We start from the raw sequence: 25,092 nt of genomic DNA, 5'->3' as shown, positions 1-25,092 counted from the left end.
ATCTTAGTGATCTCTCTCTCTCCCATCTTTCCTCAAATGGTGCCTAAGGGCAGGAAGAAGTCGCAGGTGTGGGTGGGAGAAGTGGGTGTTTACTTCTGTGTGTGTGTGTGTGTGTGTGTGTGTGTGTGTGTAGACAATGAACACAGACAGGGTTGTGTTGAGTCAGAACTGTCTGTGAATAATTCAGGAGGCAGCTGGCTGTCTGACTTGAAAGTCCAATAAGTTCTAATGAGCCCTCCTTATTTTGATTTGTGAGCTAATCTGATGCTGATTACCTTGGGGGGTTACCAGTGGAGGAAAGAGGCCGCCATCTTTGCAGCACCAGTTCATCTTCAAGAGGATCAGGGCTTCTCCAGCTTCCCAAAGGAGCCCTTTTTCTCTACCTCTCATTTTCAAGTCACTGATCCACATCTCAAAGCTTTAGAATAAACTTGTCTGTGAAAGATGTTTTAAAGATAAAAATACTTTTAGGTTAACACACATTAACAAGTCAGCACAGCAAGGTCTTAATTCCTGGGGAAAAGTGACCAAAGTGGGCAGCATTCAGCGTGAGTCTGGATGCAGGCTTGTTGGTGAGGGGCTGCAGCTGGGCGCCTCCACAGCCAGGGGTCAGAATTATTTAGGGACAGTTTGAGAAAAGGAAGAAGAAGGAAGGACTGGAAGGCAAAGGCAATTCTCAGAGTTGCCGATTCTGCTGAGGTTCTGAGGATGGTGACTGATCTTAGGGGTTGCTTTTTGGGTGAAATCGGGGGGTTTTTTGGCAAGAAGATGTGTGCCCCCTGAGACAGAGAGAAGAGGGGATGTTATACCTGAGGGATACAGTACCGTGTGAATGCCAACTCTTGGAGGCATCCACGCTCCATCACTTTCTCGAAGGAACGCTATCCGCTTTCTCTTTCAGCCCCAATCTGAGCCAGACTCGGGAGTGAAGTACATACGAGGGGCTCCGTAGAAGCAGGATCTAATACTGCCGGTCTTTTGGCAAGTTGTTTCCCTCAAGTCATAGCGAGTCTCATGTCTGGAGCCATCATATGACAAGATATTCTGTAAAGAGTTTGCTCATTATTTACTGAGCCTGTCAAAGTGTTGGCTGCTTCCAGGGCTCTTGGGGAGCACACATTTGCCAGAGTATTTCCAGGAGAAAGACAAGCGAGAGATAAATTTGCTACTCATTTTCAGGACTGTCACTGGGAGCACATTTTCTTTTTCCTCCCTTTCTGCTGAGGCTCTGGGTACAGGGAAAATACCATTAAAAAATAAATGTAACATCACGGTGTCCTAGCCTGGGCGTTATGAACTGTGTGTCCTGCCCAAAGTATAAACGTGGTCTCCTTTTTTTGTGTTTTTCTGGTAATGACTCAATCCCCCACATCCTGTGTTAATAGGAAGCCGAATAGCTCCTCTTGAGCTTTACTCCCTGAGCCTGAAGCGTGACAAATCTCAGGGGGTTTGGGACAGATTGCCTTTGGTTCTCACTGCCACTCAGAGTTGCTGTGTAAAGCTGATCTCTGCAGGATGACCTGCGATGCTGGTCTTCGCCTGCGATGGTGGCCCAGATACCCTGTATGGGCTGCCCTGGACCTTCCAGGACCATGATGCCATTGTTGTCAAAGCTGGGACAAGGCCACCCCACACTTTGGCCCTCCAGGTTGTGATTCTCTCTGTTTGGCTCATTGAGTAACCAGCTCCTGCGTGCCAGCTACCCCAGGAGCACAGGTCAGGACGGATGGGGCACCTACCCTTTTCACACGTCCCCTTTATATCCACCAGGGAGCCACCCTCGGGGCCTTCAATAAACAAGAAATTCAGGTTCTGGGGATGAAACACTGCTTGAGACAGACATGGCACTTCTCCTCGGGGCAATCCAGTGAGTGGATGGGATTCCAGAGGTAGAGGTGAGAAAAGAAATGGGCCAAGAGCAGGCTGACCCGTGGAACACCAACATGGAAGGGGGGATGGGCAAGGGAAGATGAGCCTTCAAATCAGACTGAAAGGTATAGGAGAAAATTTAAGAGGTAGGAGGAAGCAGGAAAAAATTAAAAGAATATGGTCTACCTAAAGGGAATGTTATGCTTTAAAAAGGAGGAATAGCCAACATTGATAAACACTGCAGAGGGCTTAAGATGAGGACAAATAAACACCCATTGCATTTCACAATAAGGAGGTCATGGATGAAAACCCTGGCAAAAATAGTTTTCAAGGAAGAGTGGAGTAGCAGCTGTTCATGGAGTTAGTGGAAAGTGAAGAAATGGACGTAGGGAGGACGATGCCTCCTCAGGTTTTCTGTGGAGGGGAGAATAGAAACGGCATCATAGACGGAAGAGGGTATCATGTTAAGAAGAGTTTCTGTTTGGTGTTTGCTCCTTAAGATGAAGTGTCTGCCACCTTTCAATGCTGATGGAAGAGAGTCAAGTGAGGTATGGATGCAGGAGAGAGAATAAACAATAAAGGGGGTTCTGGCCCCTGAGAAAGCAGCTGCGATTGGGAATGGACGGGCGAGGCGGAGACTCTTTTATGGAGAAGGAAGCATGTCTTTCTTTGTAACAGGAAGGAAGAAGAAGGTTGTACGTTTGGCATGTGGAAGTTGAGGCAGTTTCAACACTTCAGCAAACAGGAGATAAGGTTACGCTGCGCTGAGAACGAGCAGTCGGATGAAGGGCTCCATTTATGACACTGACATGGTTAATAGGGACCCCAGAGCAGAGGCCTGTGGGTGATCTTTCTCCATCGAGTCTAAGTCTCGTCAGAGGGCGAGATGGTTTCTTCTGAGCCTTCTCTTCAGATCCGTGAGACAAATTCCCAACCCCGTGTTCATTCTCTGACTCTCCCATGTCACACATACACGCGATAAGAAATACTTTGGACATTTTACTTAGTAACTTCAGCTCAAAAACTGTTTATAGGACACCTTCAGTGAGTCAGGATTTGGGGATATGAAAGGCGTAATTAATGTTTCTGCCTTGAAGGATCTGGTCCACTAGTGACATAAAATGCATCTCAAAGGGAAGCTGACTTTTTAGAACTGACTTTTAGATTATCTGCTGTCTTTGACTATCCAGTTCAAGATTACTTTTGACAAACAAAATGGTAAGTAATAGCTTCTTTGGGAATACTGTGCTGTATTAAGATGAGCAAACTAGGACAAAATTAATTTACTGAATTTATGTAATAATTAATAATGAAACTTCTCTGCTTTAGTGCTTTAGCTTTCAAAATTCTCTATATTTAATGTTGCTCTTTATATTATACACATTTTCAGATACATTATTTTAATACTTTAATTTATACATTATTTAATAACCACAACATTAATCCTTAAAATTAATTCTTAATACTTCACATTGGAAGAGAAGGGAAGGGTTAAAAAGGTAACATTTATTTTGCACCCACAATGTGCCAGGCATCTTACATATATTATTTTATTTAATCTTTACAAAACTCCATCATGCTGGTATTAGCCCCATTTTATAGCCAGAGAAGTAGAGGCACAGATCTGGACGAAGGTCATTTAGCTGCCGGGGGGTGGATGTCTGGGATTCAAACTCGGGTCTGCTGATGCTATAGCCTTTATACTTTGCACTGTACAATGTTTTTTTAGGGGTGTATTAAAATAATCTCCTGCATCTTTGCAGCCACTCTCTGAAATGGGTAAGAGCACCAGAAAGTTAAGAGTCTCATCCCAGGCGGTGGCTAGGTGGGCCTCTGGCTTTCAGTCTGACACACTTCCACCCCCACCCCCATCTATTGTTGAATCTATTGTTGAATACACATTGAATATGACCGTCACCCCACTGGGCATTACCTCTCAGGAGGGCCTCGAGGGTCTGACCTCAGGGAGCAGGTTAGTCCCAGGAGAATCTGACTCTGGCTTGTTAAGTTTATAGCATCTGGACTCTTGCTGCGTTTTTGTGCTTGACAGACACTAATATACAAGCTTCCTTCATTTCTTACAAAACAGACAGGTGAGTCAAGAGAAAAAACAAATGAGAGAGGTTTGTTAAGGGTTGGGGAGATAGTGACAGATTGTGGAATTTCAGGAAGAATCAACGTGAGAAATGATCTGAAAGACAGATTCATGAGGGGAAAATGTAAAAACAACAATAATAACGATAAACAAAAACAAGCAAAATCTCTATACATTTCTTGGCCAGGACAGGGAGTAAGTGTGGTCCTTTCTGAGGCCAAGTGCTAGCAGTTTCGAAGCCTAAGCTGTACAACAAATAACTGTGAAATGATATTTAGATTGAACATTAAAAGAGGTTCACCTGAAACCTGAGGGGATAGACTAATCTTCTAATGAACTGGTTTTAAAACACTGAACGGATTATACCCCCTTAAGGAGGCTCTTCACTCCACAACAAATTACCATTAATTGGAGTTCCCCTACTTTAAAATGGTAACAGTTCTGGCATCAACTGAGCAGACTTCTGGTCTGTGCTGGCCCTGGACCTCAGAGGGAACGTGTCCACTCCCCACCTGGGGATCTCTGTCCCTCCTTCCCAGTTTACAAGCTTCCTCAGGGGTCTGGGCTCCTTACTCTGTCCCCTCAGGGCCCCTGGGCTGGGCTGCCTCTTGAATATTTCCATCACTCTCCTTTCAAACATGATTTTCTCCTCTCCTGTTTCCCTTAATTTTCCTTCATAACGAATAGCAATCTATCTCCCAGGTCAGTTATAGCTCACTTATCCAGAAATATTTACATTTTAAACAAGCACCTTTACCTGCCCTCTCCTTTGCGAAGGAATCAAAGCCTTAACCCAGAAAAACAGTTTCAAAGGGGAGACTATCTTGATTTCTCCCACACTGATTTTCTTAAAGACAAACCCCATTTTTAAAAATTTAATTTAATTTATTTATTTTTTATACAGCAGGTTATTAGTTATCTATTTTATATATGTTAGTGTATATATGTCAATCCCAATCTCCCAGTTCATCCCACTACCACCCCCGTCCCCCCACCCCTCCCTGCCCCACTTTCCCCCCTTGGTGTCCATACGTTTGTTCTCTACACCTGTGTCTCTGTTTCTGCCTTGCAAACCGGTTCATCTGTACCATTTTTCTAGGTTCCACATATATGCATTAATATACGATATTTGTTTTTCTCTTTCTGACTTACTTCACTCTATATGACAGTCTCTAGGTCCATCCACATGTCTACAAATGACCCAATTTCATTCCTTTTTATGGCTGAGTAATATTCCATTGTTTGTATTCCATTTGAGTTTTTTTGTTTTTTTGTTTTTTAACATCTTTATTGGGGTATAATTGCTTTACAATGGTGTGTTAGTTTCTGCTTTATAACAAAGTGAATCAGTTATACATATACATATGTTCCCATATCTCTTCCCTCTTTCCATTTGTTATTTGTAGATTTTCTGATAATGCCCATTCTAACTGGTGTGCGGTGACACCTCATTGTAGTTTTGATTTGCATTTCTCTAATAATTAGTGACGTTGAGCAGCCTTTCATGTGCTTCTTGGCCATCTGTATGTCTTCTTTGGAGAAATGTCTATTTAGGTCTTCTGCCTATTTTTGGATTGGGTTGTTTGTTTTTTAATATTGAGCTGTGGGCTTCCCTGGTGGCGCAGTGGTTGAGAGTCTGCCTGCCGATGCAGGGGACACACGTTCGTGCCCCGGTCTGGGAAGATCCCACATGCTGCGGAGCGGCTAGGCCCGTGAACCATGGCCGCTGAGCCTGCACGTCCAGAGCCTGTGCTCCATAACGGGAGAGGCCACAACAGTGAGAGGCCCGTGTACCACAAAAAAAAAAAAAAAAAAAAAAAAAAAAATATTGAGCTGCATGAGCTGTTTATATGTTTTGGAGATTAATCCTTTGTCCGTTGATTCGTTTGCAAATATTTTCTCCCATTCTGAGGGTTGTCTTTTCTTCTTGTTTGTAGTTTCCTTTGCTTTGCAAAAGCTTTTAAGTTTCATTAGGTCCCATTTGTTTATTTTTGTTTTTTATTCTATTACTCTAGGAGGTGGATCAAAAAAAGATCCTTCTGTGATTTATGTCAAAGAGTGTTCTTCCTATGTTTTCCTCTAAGAGTTTTATAGTGTCTGGTCTTACATTTAGGTCTCTAATCCATTTTGAGTTTATTTTTGTGTATGGTGTTAGAGAGTGTTCTAATCTCATTCTTTTACATGTAGCTGTCCAGTTTTCCCAGAACCACTTACTGAAGAGACTGTCTTTTCTCCATTGTATATCCTTGCCTCCTTTGTCATAGATTAGTCGACCATAGGTGCGTGGGTTTATCTCTGGGCTTTCTATCCTGTTCCATTGATCTATATTTCTGTTTTGGGGCCAGTACCATATTGTTTTGATTACTGTAGCTTTGTAGTATAGTCTGAAGTCAGGGAGTCTGATTCCTCCAGCTCCGTTTTTTTCCCTCAAGACTGCTTTGGCTATTTGGAGTCTTTTGTGTCTCCGTACAAATTTTAAGATTTTTTTGTTCTAGTTCTGTAAAAAATGCCATTGGTGGGCTTCCCTGGTGGCACAGTGGTTGAGAGTCCGCCTGCCGATGCAGGGGACACAGGTTCGTGCCCTGGTCTGGGAAGATCCCACATGCCGTGGAGCGGCTAGGTCCGTGAGCCATGGCCGCTGAGCCTACACGTCCGGAGCCTGTGCTCCACAACGGGAGAGGCCACGACAGTGAGAGGCCCACGTACCGCAAAAAAAAAAAAAAAAAAAAAAAGCCACTGGTAATTTGATAGGGATTGCATTGACTCTGTACCAATACACCCTTAAAACCCTAAGAGCGGCTCTTTGTTAACAGGTAGTTTGTTAAACAGAGCTCATTTTTAATGTATTTTTTTTACGTTACTTTCCTCCAGGAACTAGAATAAGCTCATTCCAATCATCTCATGTATTTAAAAGAAATAATAATGCATTTAGAAAATATGCAGTATTCAGTATTTTTATTAGTTCAGATATTGCCCCCACCTCTGAGTTACGATTTGCTCTACATAGAATAAATGTTACTGTGGAAACATGTTGCATTGGGACCAAACACAAATATGAGAAAAAGATCTATCCATAGTATACTTTCAGGGCTTTTGGTTTTATGTAAGAGAAATAAATTAAGCTTGACTTAAGCTGGAGTGCAACTGGTTAGGTGATGCTGGAGAGCTCCTGTGATCAATGGAAGGACTCAAGAACTAAATGGTGGGAAACCAAGGGAAGCTGAGTGGCAAGAGCCACACAAAGGCCACACCCCAGCACAACTGGGTGTGCTTTCTGGATGCTTCTGCTGTCCCAGCACTGCCACGCTAACACTGGGGCTGCCCTGGAACCCCAGCAGAACCTCACCAGTGGACCCTGGGCCTGCCTGAGTCAGTGCTTCCATGCTCTGCTCTGGTCACTGACTTCAGTTTTAAAACCCAACTAGCTGATCCCAGGCCACATGCTTGTATCTTGTGGCTAGGAGATGGGGAAAGGGGAAAGTTGTCCCTTCCAGTTTCAGTAGTGGGAGCTGGGCCCACTTCCCACCAACGCCTAACTTGGGAATTCCCCTGGATATCTAAAAATACAGTAACAGAAACTTAAATCTAACTAAAGCTAATACTCAACACCCTTGAAGGTAAAATTCTCAAGCAAGTGCAGCCAAAATTGGGTTGTTTCACTAATTAACCCAGATTTCAACTTCCTTTATGGAGATGAACCTGAATATCTCTCTCCACCTTGTATACTTTGGGGACATTCTGGTTGTTTTTGCAAGGGAGGAAGTTCCATAAAATACAGGGCACACGTGAAATGGGATTCACAGGGAAAGAATAAGCAGATCAGTAAGGAGGTTTGATTATAAGATCAAACTCTTGGGCTTCCCTGGTGGCGCAGTGGTTAAGAATCCGCCTGCCAGTGCAGGGGACACGGGTTTGAGTCCTGGTCCGGGAAGATCCCACATGCCGTGGAGCAACTAAGCCCGTGCGCCACAACTACTGAGCCTGCACTCTAGAGTCCACAAGCCGTAACTACTGAAGCCCACGTGCCTAGACCCTGTGCTCCGCAACAAGAGAAGCCACTGCAATGAGAAGCCCGTGCACAGCAAGGAAGAGCAGCCCCTGCTTGCCTCAACTAGAGAAAGCCCGCGTGCAGCAACAAAGACCCAACACAGCCAAAAATAAGTAAATAAAATAAATAAATTTTAAAAAAGAGATCAAATTCTTGTATTTAAAATTTGTCCTCTGGAATATCATGCAAAATATTAAATAATGCTAGATAGGGTGAAGTAAAGATTTGGACTGAAATGTACACACAGCACAGCTTCTTTATGATAATAGGAATTTTTTCTGTTACATCAATAGAGAGGAACTTTGGAGCTTATATAGTTGTATACATGATTTCAAGAAATCGTTGAAATTCAGTAAGGATCTTCGCAATGCAGTTTTGCTCTTCAGATTAAATTATATAAGTAAGTTATTATATATTTAATACATGATTCAATCTATTCTATAGCATAATATATGTTACATATTAATATATACTATATAAAATAATCATCTATAATATACAACATATAATTCTACTTTAAACATAATATATACTATGTATAATATACATAACTTACACAGCAGAGTAGAGCATGTAGTTTGTCTTATTTCTCCTTTTGCTTAATTTCTCTCTTTACCTCTTATTATTTGTTTGCTCATTTTGAAATTCATTAAGTTAATAGAATAAATATTACTTGTTAAACAGGTGATTAGAGAGAGGGTTAAAGTAATATTTTGAACGATTTGGCGTCTCTTTTTGTTATTGCGTTCTGTTTCTGCCAGTATAATGAGGAAATTGAAAGTTGGCTGGATAGTATTCTAAGCTGCTGTTCACTCTCATTTCCCCATTTTATTTTTATAAGACTATTTCACTGGCCATTTCAAGACATTAGGTAGATACATTTAATTCAGCCATCAATGAGTGGTCAGAGTAAGAACAGTAGAAGAGAGCATATTCCGTCTGATAGTTAACATGGCTATTATGGATCTAGGAATAAACATTCACACAGTATCACTTTTCTCTTCATTGACTATATTCTCCACACTGTGGAGAGAACTGTGGAGAACCTGTGGAGAGAACTCCACAGGTTCTCTCAAACGTGTGACTTATTTATTTCGCAACTGGAATTTTGCATCTCTTAATCTCCCTCACCTATTTCTTTCCTCCCCCCAACACCCTCCCCTCTGGCAACCACCTGTTTGTTCTCTGTATATATGACTCTGTTTCTGTTTTGTTATGTTAGTTCATTTGTTTTGTTTTTTAGGTTCCACATATAAGTGAAATCATGTGGTATTTGTCTTTCTCTGTCTGACTTATTTCACTTAGCATAATGCCCTCAGATCCATTCATGTTGTTGCAAAGGGCAAGATTTTATTCTTTTTTTGTGGCTGAGTAATATTCCATTGTATGTATATGTGTGTGTGTGTGTGTGTGTGTGTGTATATATCACATCTTTTTTACCCATTCATCTATCCATGGACACTTATTTTGCTTCCATAACTTGGCTATAATAAATAATAGGGGTATATACATCTTTTTGAATTAGTGTTTTTGTTTACTTTGGAAAAATACCCAGAAGTGGAATTGCTGGATCATATGGTAGTTCTATTTTTAAAAATTTTTTGAGGAACCTCTATACTGTTTTCCAGTGACTGCACCAATTTACATTCCCACTGACAGTGCACGAGGGTTTCTTTTTCTCCACATCCTCTCCAATACTTGTTATTTGTTGCTTTTTTGATGATGACCATTCTGACAGATGTGAGGTGATATCTCATTGTGGTTTTGATTTGAATTTCCCTGATGATTAGTGATATTGAGCATCTTTTCATGTGCCATCTGTATGCCTTCTTTGGAAAAATGTCTATTCAGATCCTCTGCCCATTTTTAAACTGGGTTGTTTGTTTTGATGTTGAGTTGTACAAATTCTTTGTATATTTTGTATTACTTTTTTATAAGACTGGCATCATTCTCTATCCTGTTAGTGGAAATGGTCTCTACCTACTTGTATGTACAGACAGGGAATTTGAAGACCCATTTTATATCAGATCTACTTAACAGAGAAGCACTTCATAATAACTTCTAGCCAACATCATATTCCACAGAGCTTGGGAAAGCCGGTTCAGTGGGGTATCTGCCCTCCCAAAAAGTGAATGCATCTACATAAGCATTTGGAATCCATTCATGCATAAATCATAGAAGACACTATCATACAATGCTCATGATTATGGTTGTGGAGTCTGAGAAACCTGGGTGAAAATCACAGCCCCACTGTGTCCTAGATATGTGTCTAGGAGCAAATGATCCATCCTCTCTAAACACCTGTACACCCATCCACTGAGAGGGGCTGTTGGAAAGAGTGCACGAGTGAAAAGTTCTTAGGATGCTGCCTGGCGTGCAGTCATTGTTAAAATCGGAATATGGTTGTTAACCCTTATATGCTCTATAGTTTTATAAAAACTTTCACATATTGTTTTCACATATTGTTTTCTCACTTGATCCGCACTACAGCCTATGTTCTAGACATTTTTAGTATTACTCTTTCATACATTTTATAAAAAATCTTTAAGCTCACAGACGTTGAAATAATTGATTAAGCTCCCTCAGGCTAGTAGTTGGTGGGACAAGAGTTTTAACTCAGGTATTCATAGTTTAGGATATTTTCGTGGACTGCTGTCAACCAACTTTTTGTTTCCTGCTCCATTGCAATACTCTTTTACCTAACGCATCTTTTAAGTGTACATGGACTTGGATATGCTCCTATTTTCTGAGATGTAGAAGCTTAATGTCACTATATTTTGGTGTCTCAATTACACATTTCACGTGAGTATACACTGGAACTTCTGAGTTAAAATAGAACTTTAGGTCTTGTAATTTAATTATGGAGAGTCTGAAGACATGGTCATTTCTTTTTTAAAAATGCTACATTGATGGACAATTAAAGCACAATAAACTGTACATGTATAAGGTGTACATGTACCTATACACACATTAATCCATCAGCACGGCCAGGATAAGGAACATTTTCATCACCCCCAGGGTTTCCCGGGTCACACTTTCCTTTTTCCTCCTCTCACCCCTCCCCCATCTTCAGGCAACAACTGATCTGCTTGATATCACCATAGGTAAGTTTGTAGTTTCTAGGACTTTATATGTGAATCATACAATATTACTTTTTTTGGTCTGGTTTCTTTACTCAGCATAATTATTTTGAGATTCGCCCCTGTTGTCACGCACATCAATAGCCCACTCTTTCTTACTGTCCTAGAGCCTACTCCCGTAGGGATGTCTGCAATCTTTTATCCATTGTTCTATTGTTGGACATTTGAAATGTTTCTCATTTGGGCTACTACAAAGAAAGCTACTATGGATGTTAGTCTACAAGTCTTTGTGTGGTTATATGATTACATTTCCTCCTCTAGGAGTCAAATGGCTAGGTTATATGGCTGGGTTGGTATATGTATAACTATGCAAGAAACTGCCACACTGTTTTCCAAGGTGGTTTTACCATTTTCCATTCCTACCAGCAGGAGACGACAGTTTCAGTTTCTCCACATTTTTGCCAACACTTCGTAGGTCAGTCTTTAATTTTAGCCATTCTAGTGGGTGGTAGTAGTATCTCCCTGTGGTTTTAACTTGCATTTCCCTAATGACTGATGAGTATCTTTCATGTACCTAAATGCCATCTGTCTATCTTCTTTTTCAACTTGGGCTGTTTGTCTTCTTATTGAATTACAAGACTTCTTTCTATGGCCCAGATACAAGTCTTTTGCGGTGGGGGGAATGTTTTGCAAATATTGTTCTCCCAGACCGTGGCTTGCTTTTCATTTGCGTGACAGTAGGCATGGGAACTTCGCTCTGAGCTCTTTTACTCTTAGGACACCCCATTCTTTGCCCTCAATCTCACTGCCCACTGCTTGTCTAGACATGGCTACGGCTGAGCCTTTGGTTCACCACCTCTGCTTCCCAGGCTGGACCTTCTCCCAGTCCTTCACAGCAGTCATGCCCTTGCTGTTCGATCCCTTTAGTGCCCTGTGTCCATCTGGAAGCACAGAGGCCAGGCCTGACTGGGTGCTGAGATAAGTGACACATTCTGGGAGTTTTCCCTGCACAGAGTCACAGACTTCAGGGGAGTAATTGAGGCCCCCCCCAAATATAGGCATCTAGGGACAAAACAAAATGTTAACTAGTTTCTGATGTTGGTGAAGAGTGTAGTCATTCTTATTTATCAACTAGCCACTGTGTGTACAGACCTTCCCTATGATTCTAATGGTCAAGAAAGAGAATCTAAACAGCTGACCACAGATTTCTGAAGACTGACACTGCATGCTAATTCCATGACCTACACAGAGCCTGGGTGGTGTGGTTAAAAAAAGATACAAGTGATGTTTTTAGATATGAAAGCCCCACTATTTAGTTCAGGAGATCTTTCTGAAGTGGATGGCATCACCATTCAACATGAGCTATTTCCCACAGATCCGGGGCTTTGGGCTCCTCCATTGAGAATACTACATCTGAATTTCTTTCTATGACTTATACACATTTCAGTACTCTAGTTTCCTTCTGATTTGACATATTAAAGGGAAATCATTTATAACAGTTCAAGAATATCAACCTGCTGACTATTTTGTGCCAGAATTTCAGGCATCCTGAGCGTAGACTATGGAATCTCAAATGGTGAGAACAGATGTCAGTTCTGGGTAAGGGCAACTGCAGATCCAATGAGTCCTCAGGCCCAACCACTCCCTATGTCCAGGAATTTCTCAGAATTCACTTTCCAGGCTTGTCCTCCCACCCTGCCCTTCTGAGTGTTAATTCTAAATACAACCTTCCTTACATAAGATAAACAAGTACTCGGGATGCCACGTACAACATGATAAATATAATTAACGCTGCTGTAGGTTATATATGCAAGCTGTTAAGAGAGGAAATCCTAAGAGTTCTCATCCAAGGAAAATATTTTTTCCTATTTCTTTAATTTTGTACCTCTATGAGATGATGGATGTTCACTAAACTTACTGCGATAATCATTTCACGATGCATGTAAGTCAAATCATTATGCTGTACACCTTAAACTTATGCAGTGCTGTATGGCAATTATATCTCAATAAAACTGGGAGGAAAAAAAAATGCAGCAGTTGCCTCCTCAGGACAGATCCTTGGTGCTTCTTCTCAGTGGTGGGAAAATTCGAGAGAGTAACGGAGAAGGCCCAACCCCTGCTTTGTTGCCCTACAGCCTGTTCTGCAATCTCCACGCCTGGAAGGCACCGGGCGTGTCCTGCGGGGACAAGTTCCCCCTTGTTTCCACATGGTCTCCAGCTGGGGACAGTCATCTGTGGCCAGACCTTGAGTCATGGATGGACATGCTCACATTCGTCTTTCTTTCTCTGTGGAGTTAATAGTCAATTGTTTCCACCATGTGGATGCCACTTACTGGAAAATCATGGAACCTACAAAATTTCTATTTTTAGTTTCTTATTTTGAAAAAACCCACATAGGACAGCATTATAATCAAGCGTAGTTTCTTTCTTTCCTTTTTGCGGTACGCGGGCCTCTCACTCTTATGGCCTCTCCCGTTGCGGAGCACAGGCTCCGAACGCTCAGGCTCAGCGGCCATGGCTCACGGGACCAGCCGCTCTGCGGCATGTGGGATCGTCCTGGACTGGGGCACGAACCCATGTCCCCTGCATCGGCAGGTGGACTCTCAACCACTGCACCACCAGGAAGCCCTCAAGGGTAGTTTCTTTTTTAAAACAGAAACTCTGTTCTTTCTGCTTCCAACCTTCCACGGATGTCTACTCCACTGTTGAATCAAGCTGACCTCTGTCTTGTTTCATCCTATAGAAATTAGCTGGTTTTCCTGACAACTTAAGCTGTGCATTTCATGGTGAATTTCAGTTTCTAAGAGAGGCCTTTCTAAGAAATGAGTAACTGAAGAGAGACAGACTTAAAGAAAAAGCTAGTGTTTGGCTTCCTGAAGGGAGAGAGCTTTAACATAAGAGGGTGTGAATCATAGGGAAGCCTGGTAATAAAAACAGGAGTTGGCAGGAAGGTGTCTTGGAAGGTTTTGAAGGTAAATTCCAATTAGAAGATAAAAGAAAAAGAAACCTATTGCTAAAACAAGGCTGTGTGATGATCTTCGCAGCTGGGAACATGATTAGAATGCAGAGGTGATAATAAAACACAAGTGGGGGAGGGAAACTTTAAAGAGCTGAATAAATAAAGAGGTAAGGTAAAATATTTTAAATCATGTTTAATGAGCTTGAGATTTCTAAGCCAAAAAGCAGAACTGAAAAGCGCCGAGATAAAATTTTACAAGAACTTAAATGCACCTCTTCCCTATAATGAGGTGGGGGATGGGAAGAGACAGGAGGACCCTTCTCAAAGGGCTGCGGCGAGGAGAGTCAAGGCGCGATCGAATGTCCAGTAGGTGGGAGGTGGAAGGGAGTGGGGGGCTCCCCTCGTGCCTTGCCTCCCTGCCCCTCCCTGCTGTAGCTGCTTTTCTGCCTGATTGTATGCAAAACGCCTCAAGTCATTCTTAGCCGCAGCCTCCCTGCATCCTGACTCAGGTCGCTGTGCGCTGAGCTGTGGCTGGCAGGTCAGCTCGCAGATTGACACCCTGCCACGCCATTGATTGATCACCTACTCGTTTGGTATTTAATCATACCTGGCGGCATATGCCACTCTATCTTTAAGATGAACGTGGTTTGTTTCACCGGCGGGATTGTAAGCACCGTGAGGACAACGGACCACAGTCTCTCCGTCTTTGTTTTTCCCACCGCACCCAACCAATTCCTATAAAAAGAGAAAGCAATTGAGATAAACCACACAGGATGGAGAACTCTGTCCCATAGCTGTTCGTTTCTAAAGGGTCTTCAGGCAGAAGACCGTCCAGATGCGGGGCTATAGCTCCAGGAATCCTGCAGTCCTCAGACTGATCCTGATCGTCTTATGGGTCCAGGGACTGAAGAACCGTCAACACAGCGCATCTAATCAGCACTTGAGTTGTTGCTGTTTTTCTACGTGAGAGAGGGAGGGAGAGGCTGCCTTCTGTACTTCCTTCTCATTGGGGATGGTCAGCTGTGCCTCCAGTTGATGGTTTCACGTTGCTGAGGAACGGATAGGGGAAGGTGGGCGCCATCACCTGATGGGGTGCTCTGGACTTACGTCTGAAACTGGGCTCCTAGCAGATGAGTTTTCCCATCCTTGGGATTCAACAGGGATTTTTCACTTAGTTTAGATAAGAAGCATGCTGGGAAGGGCCAATCATGTGCTGGTTAAACTACATAGAAACATGTGGTGGATGACATATGTGATGTTCAGACCTGTCTTCCTCTGTAACTGGCAGTTCCTCTTCATTATGACCCGGGTCACTGCTCTCAACGATCAGGTTTCTCTCCAGGTCCACATCTTGGTCTTAGCCTTGAATATTTTGTTCTTGGATTTTTGCTTTCCTAATTCTTGAGTTTCATGCAGTCTTTCCTGCTTTTCATATGAGGGCCTTTATTAGCTCAATGCCTCTTCAAAGTGGTAGGTATTCGGACTGGCAGCAATGTTACGTACATGGCAACTGTGGATGCAGACAGGTTCTCTTTGTGCTATTCCATTCCCTGCCTTGAATCTTACTCTTTCAGCTGTCTCAGTTCTGGACCACAGCACAGACTCGGGTGATTGCTGGGACAATGGTAGGGATTGTTGTAGGAAGAAGGTTTTGTCTTAATCGGAGCTGAACTTAGATGGATGGATAGGATTCAGACAGGTAGAAAGGAAGAAGACACAAAGGCTCCTTCTCAGGGTTGCAGGCAGATCAGAAAGACCGTAAAGAAGAGACTGGAAAAGTGGCCGGGCTTTGGGCTGTGGATGAGCTAAATGCCAGGTGGAGGGTTTGGCCATCCTCCCACCACTGCGACAGCCGGGGGACTGGGGAGCTGGGGGCTGGGGTAATAAACGCTTAGGAAGAAGATGAAAGTGAATTGGTATAGAACTTGCTTCTTTAAATCCAACACCACACTGCTACCTGTTAGAAAGCTTATGTGGCCCAGGAGGAGGGCACTCAAACCACAGCTGGTCATCCAGCAAGAAACAGAGAAGGTCTGTGGAGATGAAGTGCATAGGAGTTTAGGAGCTGGCTTTGAAACTGCTTCCTGCACTGGACAGAAACGTAACATTTTCTATACAATTCCTATGTTAGTTTTCTCAAAGTAGAAAGACACTGAAAACTGTCCATGCCAGATCGAGGTGAATTCTGTGCATCACGATCGAACAGCATCCTGGCAAAGGGAAATGACGCCTGGGCTTTGCTCCTAATAACAGCTTCAAATTCCTACAGGACCCATTCAACTCTGGGGAAGACCTATTGACCTTTGGAAGCACATACTATGGTGATTTGGCTCAAAGAAAAAAATAAGCCTTCTTTCTGAGAACTCTAGAATATTCTTCAGTTTGGCATCTGTTCTAAGTAAATGGAGGTGCGATTCAGAAGTGAAGTAACCTCATACTCATCCTTTAGAAGACAGCAACCAAAACAGTATGTTTCATGATTTATTTTAGTTTCTCTGAAACACCAGTGCAGATCCCGCTACAGCGGCATAATGAATGGTTTGCGCTGGAACCTGCGGGGAGGACAGTGGAGGGAGTTTGGGCTCTGATATCAGACGGCCTGAGCTTGTTCTGCATCCTCCCTTTAGGTGCCTCTGTGACCTTCCAGGTCTCAGTGTCCCTTATCCACAAGTATTTGTTAGGAGGATTCCTTGAGATGGTGCTTTGAAGTATGTGTTCAATAAATATACCAATTACTAGAAGATCTATCAATGCCTTAGCAAAGCCCTTCCTGAAAAAGGACTTAGTTTTATTTTTAACAAGCAAGTTAATCAATGGGAAACATTTTGTACAAACAGGGGATTTAATATATCCCCAGATTACTGAATGCTGTAGGATACATTGATGGAGTTGGAAGAAAACGTGTAGGGAGGTAGCACAGCCTTGCTGGATAGTTGGTAAAGCACAAATTCCACAGTCCTTTGGAAATAGGGTCCTTACAGCTCATTATCATGTATCAGGGAGGTTTTTTAAATTCCCAGGAAGGTTCAGAGGAGGGAATGGCTATAAATGTACCTGACCCCAGGCGACCCTGGCCCTGGAAGTTCGCAATAGCCTTCCAGTTGGATGGGCCAGAAGGTCATTTTTTTAAGAGAATAGGAAAGGCACTAATGTGGGAACTGCTTAGGAAAGCATGTGGTCGTTGCCGTTCTGAATTCTTCTGGAAAGAGAGAGCAGAAGAATTGAATCATTTTAATGAGGGTTGCAAGTTTCAGAAGTTCAACCGGTTTCTGCATCTGGGAACCCTAGCAGAAGATCCAGGAAGTAAGAGAAAGAAATCAGGAAGAAAGATGGAACAATTGACTGGATTTTGGTGCAGTCTATTGAGTCAGTGTTAGGCTCTGTCCTTCCCTTAGTATTCTTGCGAGTTTTCTTTCCGATTTTCTTCCAGGAGTCTTCCTATGTGTTTGGGGTTGGGGCATGTCCTTACCGATGGACCAGTAGTACCAGGTGCCTACTCTGCATCATGTGTCTCATATATATCCTCTCAGTTGATCTCCACAGTAGCCTTGTAAGGAAGAGATGAGAACATTCATTTTACAGATGAGGAATCTGAGGCTCAGAGATGGTAGGCAATTTGTTTAAAGTCACACAGCTCAGACCTGGTAGGTTGAAATTCAAACACAGCTGTACCAGAGTACAATGCCTATACACTTTCCTCTACTTATTCTAGGATCTCAGAGGAGGAAAGGGGAACAGTTTATGTCAGAGGAACTCATTTTTCCAAAAAGCGTCTAAGAATATGTTTTATTGCACTCATTTCTAAAGCCTAGTCTGTTCACAGAGGACTCCAAACACAGTTAACTGGGTACTACCTTCCTGCATGGAGAATAACTAGAGCAGCTCTTCAAAACCACCTGAAATGTAGGTAACTTTAGGGATGGAACTTGAAAGGGCTTGTGGTTACTAGTAAGCACAGTAAATAAAACAGTGAAGTTCATTAGTAAGGAGAAGAGAGAGAGCTTCTGAAACATAATGTTTGAAAGTTAGGAAGGCCTAGGAAGGTAGGATAACTTGTTCCCTTGGGGATTTCAGCCAGCCGTTCGTGGCTACAGCACAGTCAGTTGTAGAGAGGTTGCAGATCTGTGTGCATGTACACTTTTGAAAAAGTTCAGTTGGCTTATTTGTAGAAAGATGCCCAATCTACAAAGGGGGCAATTTCCATTTGGAGCTGAAACAGTTATATAGAAACTGCCACAATTTAGTCCATTCACAATTAAGAAGCTGCCCTAATCAAACATCTAATAAAATTAGATGTTCATGTTTCTTCTCTATTTTATTTCTATATTTAGTTTATTCCCGTCCAAAGATGTGTAACCAAAAGATTATAAAGAAGGAGAGGAAGAAAGAAAGAAAGATATTTCTCTTCTCTATATGTGCATTTTATCAGCACAGCCTCAGCTTGAGATCCCTTGGGGAAAGCCTTTCACAACACGCAGAATGATGTCCTTCCTGCCCCAACATAACTTCCCAGCTGGCAGGGGAAAACTACACATTGTACCCTAAATAACAACCGAGAGAGTAGATAAAAATCACTTCCCAAGGGCACTCGCTTCAGCTTCCCTCAGAAAGGGCTGTATAAGCAATCTTGAAGTTACTATTAACTCTGTATTTTAGAAGAGACACAATGGATTCCTGTCCTTACTTATTAGAATGACTGTACTGCTTTTTTGCAGGTGAGTCTCCATTTTTACTTAACAAACTATAGCGCAAGTGGCCTAAGGCACGGGAACAGCCAGAGTGGAGCAGATCACATCTGGGTGAAGATTCATGAGCGGGAAGAAAAGTCTGCAGAGGGGTTCCAATTTCTTTCTTGGTCCTCCTCCCAAGATGTTCTTGTAAGTGCAAAAATCCTGTGATGGCCACAGCAGTTGGTATGAAAACCACACGTTTTGATGCAATACAACACAATTCTTATCCGGAAGCTTGTAAGAAACACGTGTCACTTTCTTAGAAGCATCTGACTGTAAGCAAGTGTAGCCTGGAAAGGCTTCTCTTGCTTTTCCCAGTACTCAGAAATGCTGTTACCCAGTCCCTCAGGTAGCTGATGTGTGAGAACTCAAATGCCCCTTTTTTTCTGTAAGAACCACACAGGCCGACATCCTCAGGGCTTCTGCAAACTGGCACAGAGTGGCCCTGCCCTGTCACAGCTCTTTAATGGACACCTTGGAGAAGGACTCATAGCTGAGCCTTGGCAGGCACCCCAAGCCTGCCATCCTCGCTGCCAGAAGGTTCTGCTAAAAAGCCAGAAGTGGTTAGCACTATTTTTGTCAAAGGCAAATAGAAAATAATAATTTCCTCAGGATACACATCCTCTCAGAAAAAAATAAAAATTCTCGTTTTGACAGAAAAAGGAAATGGATAAAGAGAGTCAGTTGAGAGTCCTCTTCGTTTCTACATGATCAACTTTCCTCCCACCATAGCTGAGAGATCCTCACACTTGAAAGGGGTCTCCCGAGCTGGGTCAGTGCTTTCTCCACAGCTTTGATCCCTGCAGATAAGCAGTTACCTAATTTCCAAACTTGCCAAGAATGGAGATTGCCCAGCCTCCCCTGGCACCTAGCTCTGGTGCTTAACAGCTCTCACTGCCAGGAGATGCTTCCCGGGGCCACCTCCCCCCAACCCCATGTAGTAATTTGCCTCTGCTTTCTCCCACTGCCTGTGCGTCAAGGTCCTTCACAACCTTGACAGCTCAGAGCCCATCACTTCTCACACCTCCCTTTCCAGACCAAACCCAGAAAATGTTCTTTAACGTTTCCTTTGGGGTCCTAGTTTCTCAGCTGTGTTTTCAGCTTACCTCTGAACCCTGCCACATTCTACTTTTCCTCTCCTGAAGAGAGGCTGCCATGATGGGAAGATCACCCTGGGGTCCCCCACGCTCCAATTTTCGGATTTGTATTTTGGGTCCAGAAATAGCTCAGTTAACTCAGGGTCACAATGGAATTTTTTGACTAGCTCCTAAAAATAGTACTGGGAAAAAATATTTCTCAATTTTAGGTATCTATGGGAAATTAACTAAAAATTCCCCCTGTCCCCCATAGAATGTGTTAAAAATAAACAAAAGGCCCGAATCATCTATTTTCTGCTCTAAATTTTGGTTGGGTAAAAAAGAATGAAATATTGCCATTTGCAGCAACATGGATGGACCTAGAGATTATCACACTAAGTGAAATAAGTCAGACAGAGAACGACAAATATCATATGATATCACTTATTTGTAAAAAAAAAAAAGATACAAATGAATTTATTTACAAAACAGACTCACAGACGTAGAAAACAATCTTATGGTTACCAAAGAGGAAACGGGGGGAGGGATAAATTAGGCATTTGGGATTAGCTAATACATACCACTATATATAAACAAGATAAACAACAAGGACCTACTGTATAGCACAGGGAACTATATTCAGTACCTTGTAACAACCTAAAATGGAAAAGAATCTGAAAGAGGATATATATATGTACAACTGAATTACTTTGCTGTACAGCTGAAAATAACACAACATTGTAAATCGACTATACTTCCAATAAAAAATTGAAAAATAAGCTATGGCTGGGTTTTTGAAGGTGAAGAATCGTTATGGAGGAATTAGCGTCAAATAAAAAAAACTCATCCATAGCTTCGTATCTTGTTCTGGTGATGTTAATGTGAAAGACATAATTTATTATCCTGAAATGTTAAAATTTGACATAAATGGGTGGCCAGATAGATGGATGAGTCAAATTAAACAGGAGGAAAGAAACCAAATAGTTGCTGAAGAGTCTTGGAAAGTTCCATGGAACTGTTAGTGTTTTTCATTAATCACCAGTTAAAGCCCAACAGTCGCCCACATACATAGCTGTTCTGGAGATGTGCCGGGCCCCTTATCCAGGTCTGAACTACCTCAGGGTGTTCCTGACTCAGGAGTTTATATTCTATGAAATCTGCTTCTGCGTGGACTGAACAACTACTTGGCATTAACTTGTCACATGTAAAGTATAAATTACTGCCGTGCCAAAGACATCCTTTAGGCTTAGTATCAGTTTCAGCTCTTGGTTGGATCCTCCCACTCTAGAAATGAACCAGTGAGACCATTCCAGATTTTCCAAGCATCTTAAATAAAGGAAATTCCAGCTCACGATGTGAAATCCTCTTGCAGAGAAAAGGAAATATGACCCAAGCTGGTGAATTATTCTGATAAATAGCTTGAAAATTCAGAAAAAAATCAGAAGGATCCTGGTTGTAAAGAAAATTGGCGATTAATTTATGAGTTAGAGCGCACTCTAAATATTCTCTTCGGAGGTTTAACTTATGTATGATAGCACATAGGTTGTTGACATGTTGCTTTAAAAAATACGGAGTTCCCTGGCAGTCCAGTGGTTAGGGCTCAGCACTTTCACTGCCATGGCCAGGGTTCAATCCCTGGTTGGGGAACTAAGATCCTGTAAGCCACGCAGTGCAGCCAAAAAAATTTACAAATTTTTTTAAAGTTAAAAAATAATCACTGGTTACCTTTTTAGAACACTTATTTCCATGGAATAGAAAATGTAAGATGTTATCTAATTAATTCTTATGAGTGAGATCTGGTCGGTACAGAGTTAGTTAGATAAATTATCACCACTTCAAATGGATAAAAGTGAAAGAAATTTAAGAGTCCCTCTAAGGTCACAGATGACTCAGTGCTGGGGTGTTAATTCATACCCACTAGGCAGTGAGGGGACTAACATCCTATTTGTCTTCCAAAATACATTATCCAGAAGCCCTCTTACGGACAAAAGGCTTAATGTCTTTTGTTTCCCACTGCTAGGGGCTGAAGTTATTCAACCAAGAAGATAAAATCACAGACTGTAAGGGCTGAACAAATCTTGGAGAGTTTAATTCAGATTTCCCCTTTCTGTAGACAAGGTAAATTAGGCCTCTGCAAGATTATTAAAAATCAGGTGTAATTCATGTCTACAGCCTGAGTCTTCTGGCTCCCCTGTTACACCAACTGAAAGCAACGGTGAACTTTATTTCGTTCATGGAGTCTCAAAACAAACTCAAAGTCCATTTAGGCCAGGATGGCTCTTTTCTTCTCATGCTCAACACTGCTGGTGCCTATTTTGGGGCTGACTGTTAAAAACGCTCCTTGACTGTACATAAGGTACCACGTGTTTCTTCTGGTAAATCAGAAGTCATTTTTACGTTGTATTTGGGGGCAGATTGCATCTACTAGCATGACACATTATCACAAATGTCCAATATGGCCCCCTCCCCACACAGAGGCATTCCATCCTGCCTGTTGTAGGCAACTGCTCGCAAGAAACACGCACCATGTGAAAAAGTCATTACTGCCTTGCGTAAGGAATGAAACAGATTCCATCAGCATGTCTAAGCTTTTGCAGATAACAAGACAGCAACGGCTTGGCTTACTAAGAATACTGCAGGTTTTTTTTTTTAACCTTTCGAAAATTCATTCTTGTCTAATGATTAGGTATGGGTAAAAGTGAGTTAAGTACTGCCTGACGGTTGGCTCAATAGAAGCTCTGTAATATCACCTCTCCTGGTCTTCTTTGATATAGAACCAGCCATCTGTATTGACGGCTTCTCTGCCTCTTTAATAAGTTGTAAATTGAGTAACATAATTCTTCCCATGTCCAAGGCTAGTCAGCCAAAATACTGTGTTCAGAAATTGGCTGGCTGTGTGTTATAACTTGTCTGTCATCACTTTCTTTCATTACAGTCCTGTGGCTGGTTTCTGGAGACTGTACGGACCTATTCACTAGAGGCTCACTTAATTTGGGTGTGTGCTACACGTTATTCTGTGCTCGTGTTAGACCAAAATGTCACATTCCACAACTGTCTCCAGATGATCACCAAGCACGGAAAAGGATCGGCTTGGGGGTTTGCCAAGGCTCCTTCTACAAGACTTGTCTATTCGCAATTGATAAGATTGATCAAATCTATCAACTTCTGTCCCTTGTGCTATTATTTCACAGAAATGGCCTATTCTTGAGCCTCGTAGTTTATTCTCCTTTTCCTTGTGAATATATCTGAAAAGAACACTTGTAAGATATAAGTCCAGTAAAAGAAAGGCCTTTCCTGTGGATTAACCTTTATTAGAGCTTTCCAGAAATGAAATGGACAACTTTTTAAAGAGAGGACGCTTGGTTGTGGAAGTATTTATAAAGAGAACAGATATCCATGTTAACCTGAAGGTTGAAATAGATACTTTCTAGAACTCCTTCTGAAGCTAAGATTTGTTGAAACTATACTCACTTAGTTCAATGTAGGGGAGCCCAGGGAAGAGCAATAAATATAAATGGAAGGTTTTTGTTTTATTACCATAATTATTAGTTTTACTCAAAAAAGTAAAAATGTTCTTTTTTGTTTTTGTTGTTGAGTCATGTGGGATAAGGGTTTTTGTTTTGGAACAAGAAAAGGGCAATTTAGTTTGTATGGCGTATGGGAAATTATCTTAAACTGGGACACACGTCACAGATCCTTCTGTAACAGCAGGTCAAGACTGGCTTAGCGTTTCCTTAAGGAAGGAGGTACCGCTGTATAAGCCCAGGCAAAGGTAAGGTGCATCAGATATACAGATCATCTCCCTAAATATGTATGAGGCAGCCCTTTTCTTGAGCCAGCATAAACAGGTAACTACTGCATCTTCGGGTTGATGTGGTAAACAACTCAGGCATCGGCCGGTAGAGCGTATCTGTGGGCTCACAGTTGAAGTCAACCGTGCAGGGAGGAGGGACACCGAGGAAATGCAGTTTCATTTCCCAGTAACTCCTCCGATGTGAATTAAGGTGGGAGCTGAGGAAAACATCTGTAAAAACAGCAGCCTGCAAACTTCAGAAGGATGGGGACTTCAGAAGGCCCACTTCATGGCACCTTGAGTCCCAAACACTTTCTGGTTATTGTACAATATGAGTGAAAACTCCTCCAGGGATGAATCATGGTTCTAAAGTTTTAGGTAATCTCTGCATAGGACACAGAACCACAGCCGTGCTATATCACACCAATTTATTATAATAAAGCTATGTGACATCTACCAGCCTGAACACAAAGACACTGGCAACTGCATGGAAAGAAAAAATCCAAATGTTCATTCTCAGAGAATCATCACTGATGGACTTGATCTCTGTCCATCTTCACTATAATTACAGGACAACGTTGAGCTTATCAAAGGCTCTCAGAATATCACCACCGAGATTTGTCTCTACGCCTTCATGAATACAGTGATTAATAAAGCACGTTCAAATGATTATAATCCTGGGCAGTGATCCACATGACTGTGAATTATGATTAATACCAAATAACCAAAATAATTTCTATATGGACATGTGGTCACACAGAAAGTGGTGGGCACACGGCTGAGCTTCAAGAGAAGCCTGAGATGTAATCACTTTCCTGTATTTGTGTGGTCCTGATCACATGTACGGTAAACTGAGGACAAGTCCCTCACCATCCTGAGCCTCAGTTTTCTGATCTGTGAAATGGGGACACCCATGCAGGCCCTATCTTCTTTTGGAGGCTTGTGAAGGTGGTAATCAATTATCATCTGCTTCTTCCCCATGGCTTGTCAGAAAGTCACGTATGTAAAAGAAGTGAGCGCCTGAGTGTTAGAGTGAATGACCAAGCAAGCTTTTATGCACAGCACTGCAGGCATCCAGCCCTCCCCTGACTGGGCCTCTGCACAGTGCCCCGCATCCACTGAGCCATGGCAAGCCCTAGCAGGAGCAAGCCCAACAAATGCAAACATCCGGAGAGTTCTCACTCTCAAGTGTCTTACAGAAAATAGAGCCAGGAACTCCATCTGGCACTCCGTTTGCTAAGTGTCCCATGGATGTCAAATACCGAGAAACGTGGCTGTTTAAAATCCCAGGGAATAAGACTTCCACTCAGCAGCTTTCCAATGGACACGCACCACACTCTGTGAAGCAGGAGCCCTCCACCGCGTGGTCTGGTCACGGGGATTGCCCACCAGCCCTCCCCCACCCCCACCCCCAGCCCGGCCTCTGCTTCGAGGGACAGAGA

The 25,092-nt window shown here is 42.4% G+C and overlaps 1 long non-coding RNA gene across 1 annotated transcript in view; it reads left to right on the top strand.

Moving 5' to 3' along the window:
• Nucleotides 1-24,325, top strand: part of LOC137204704 (uncharacterized) — a 35,108-nt gene extending 10,783 nt beyond the window's left edge. Inside the window, exons 2-3 of the long non-coding RNA XR_010933796.1 lie at nt 18,767-18,928; nt 22,793-24,325. This is a non-coding gene — a long non-coding RNA (uncharacterized lncRNA). The remainder of the gene's footprint in view (nt 1-18,766; nt 18,929-22,792) is intronic.
• The last annotated feature ends 767 nt before the right edge of the window (nt 24,326-25,092 follow it).

The sequence above is a fragment of the Pseudorca crassidens genome, chromosome 1, assembly GCF_039906515.1.
Source record: "Pseudorca crassidens isolate mPseCra1 chromosome 1, mPseCra1.hap1, whole genome shotgun sequence".
In the NCBI taxonomy this organism is placed as follows: Eukaryota; Metazoa; Chordata; class Mammalia; order Artiodactyla; family Delphinidae; genus Pseudorca; species Pseudorca crassidens.
This window is presented reverse-complemented; position numbering and strand designations above follow the sequence as displayed.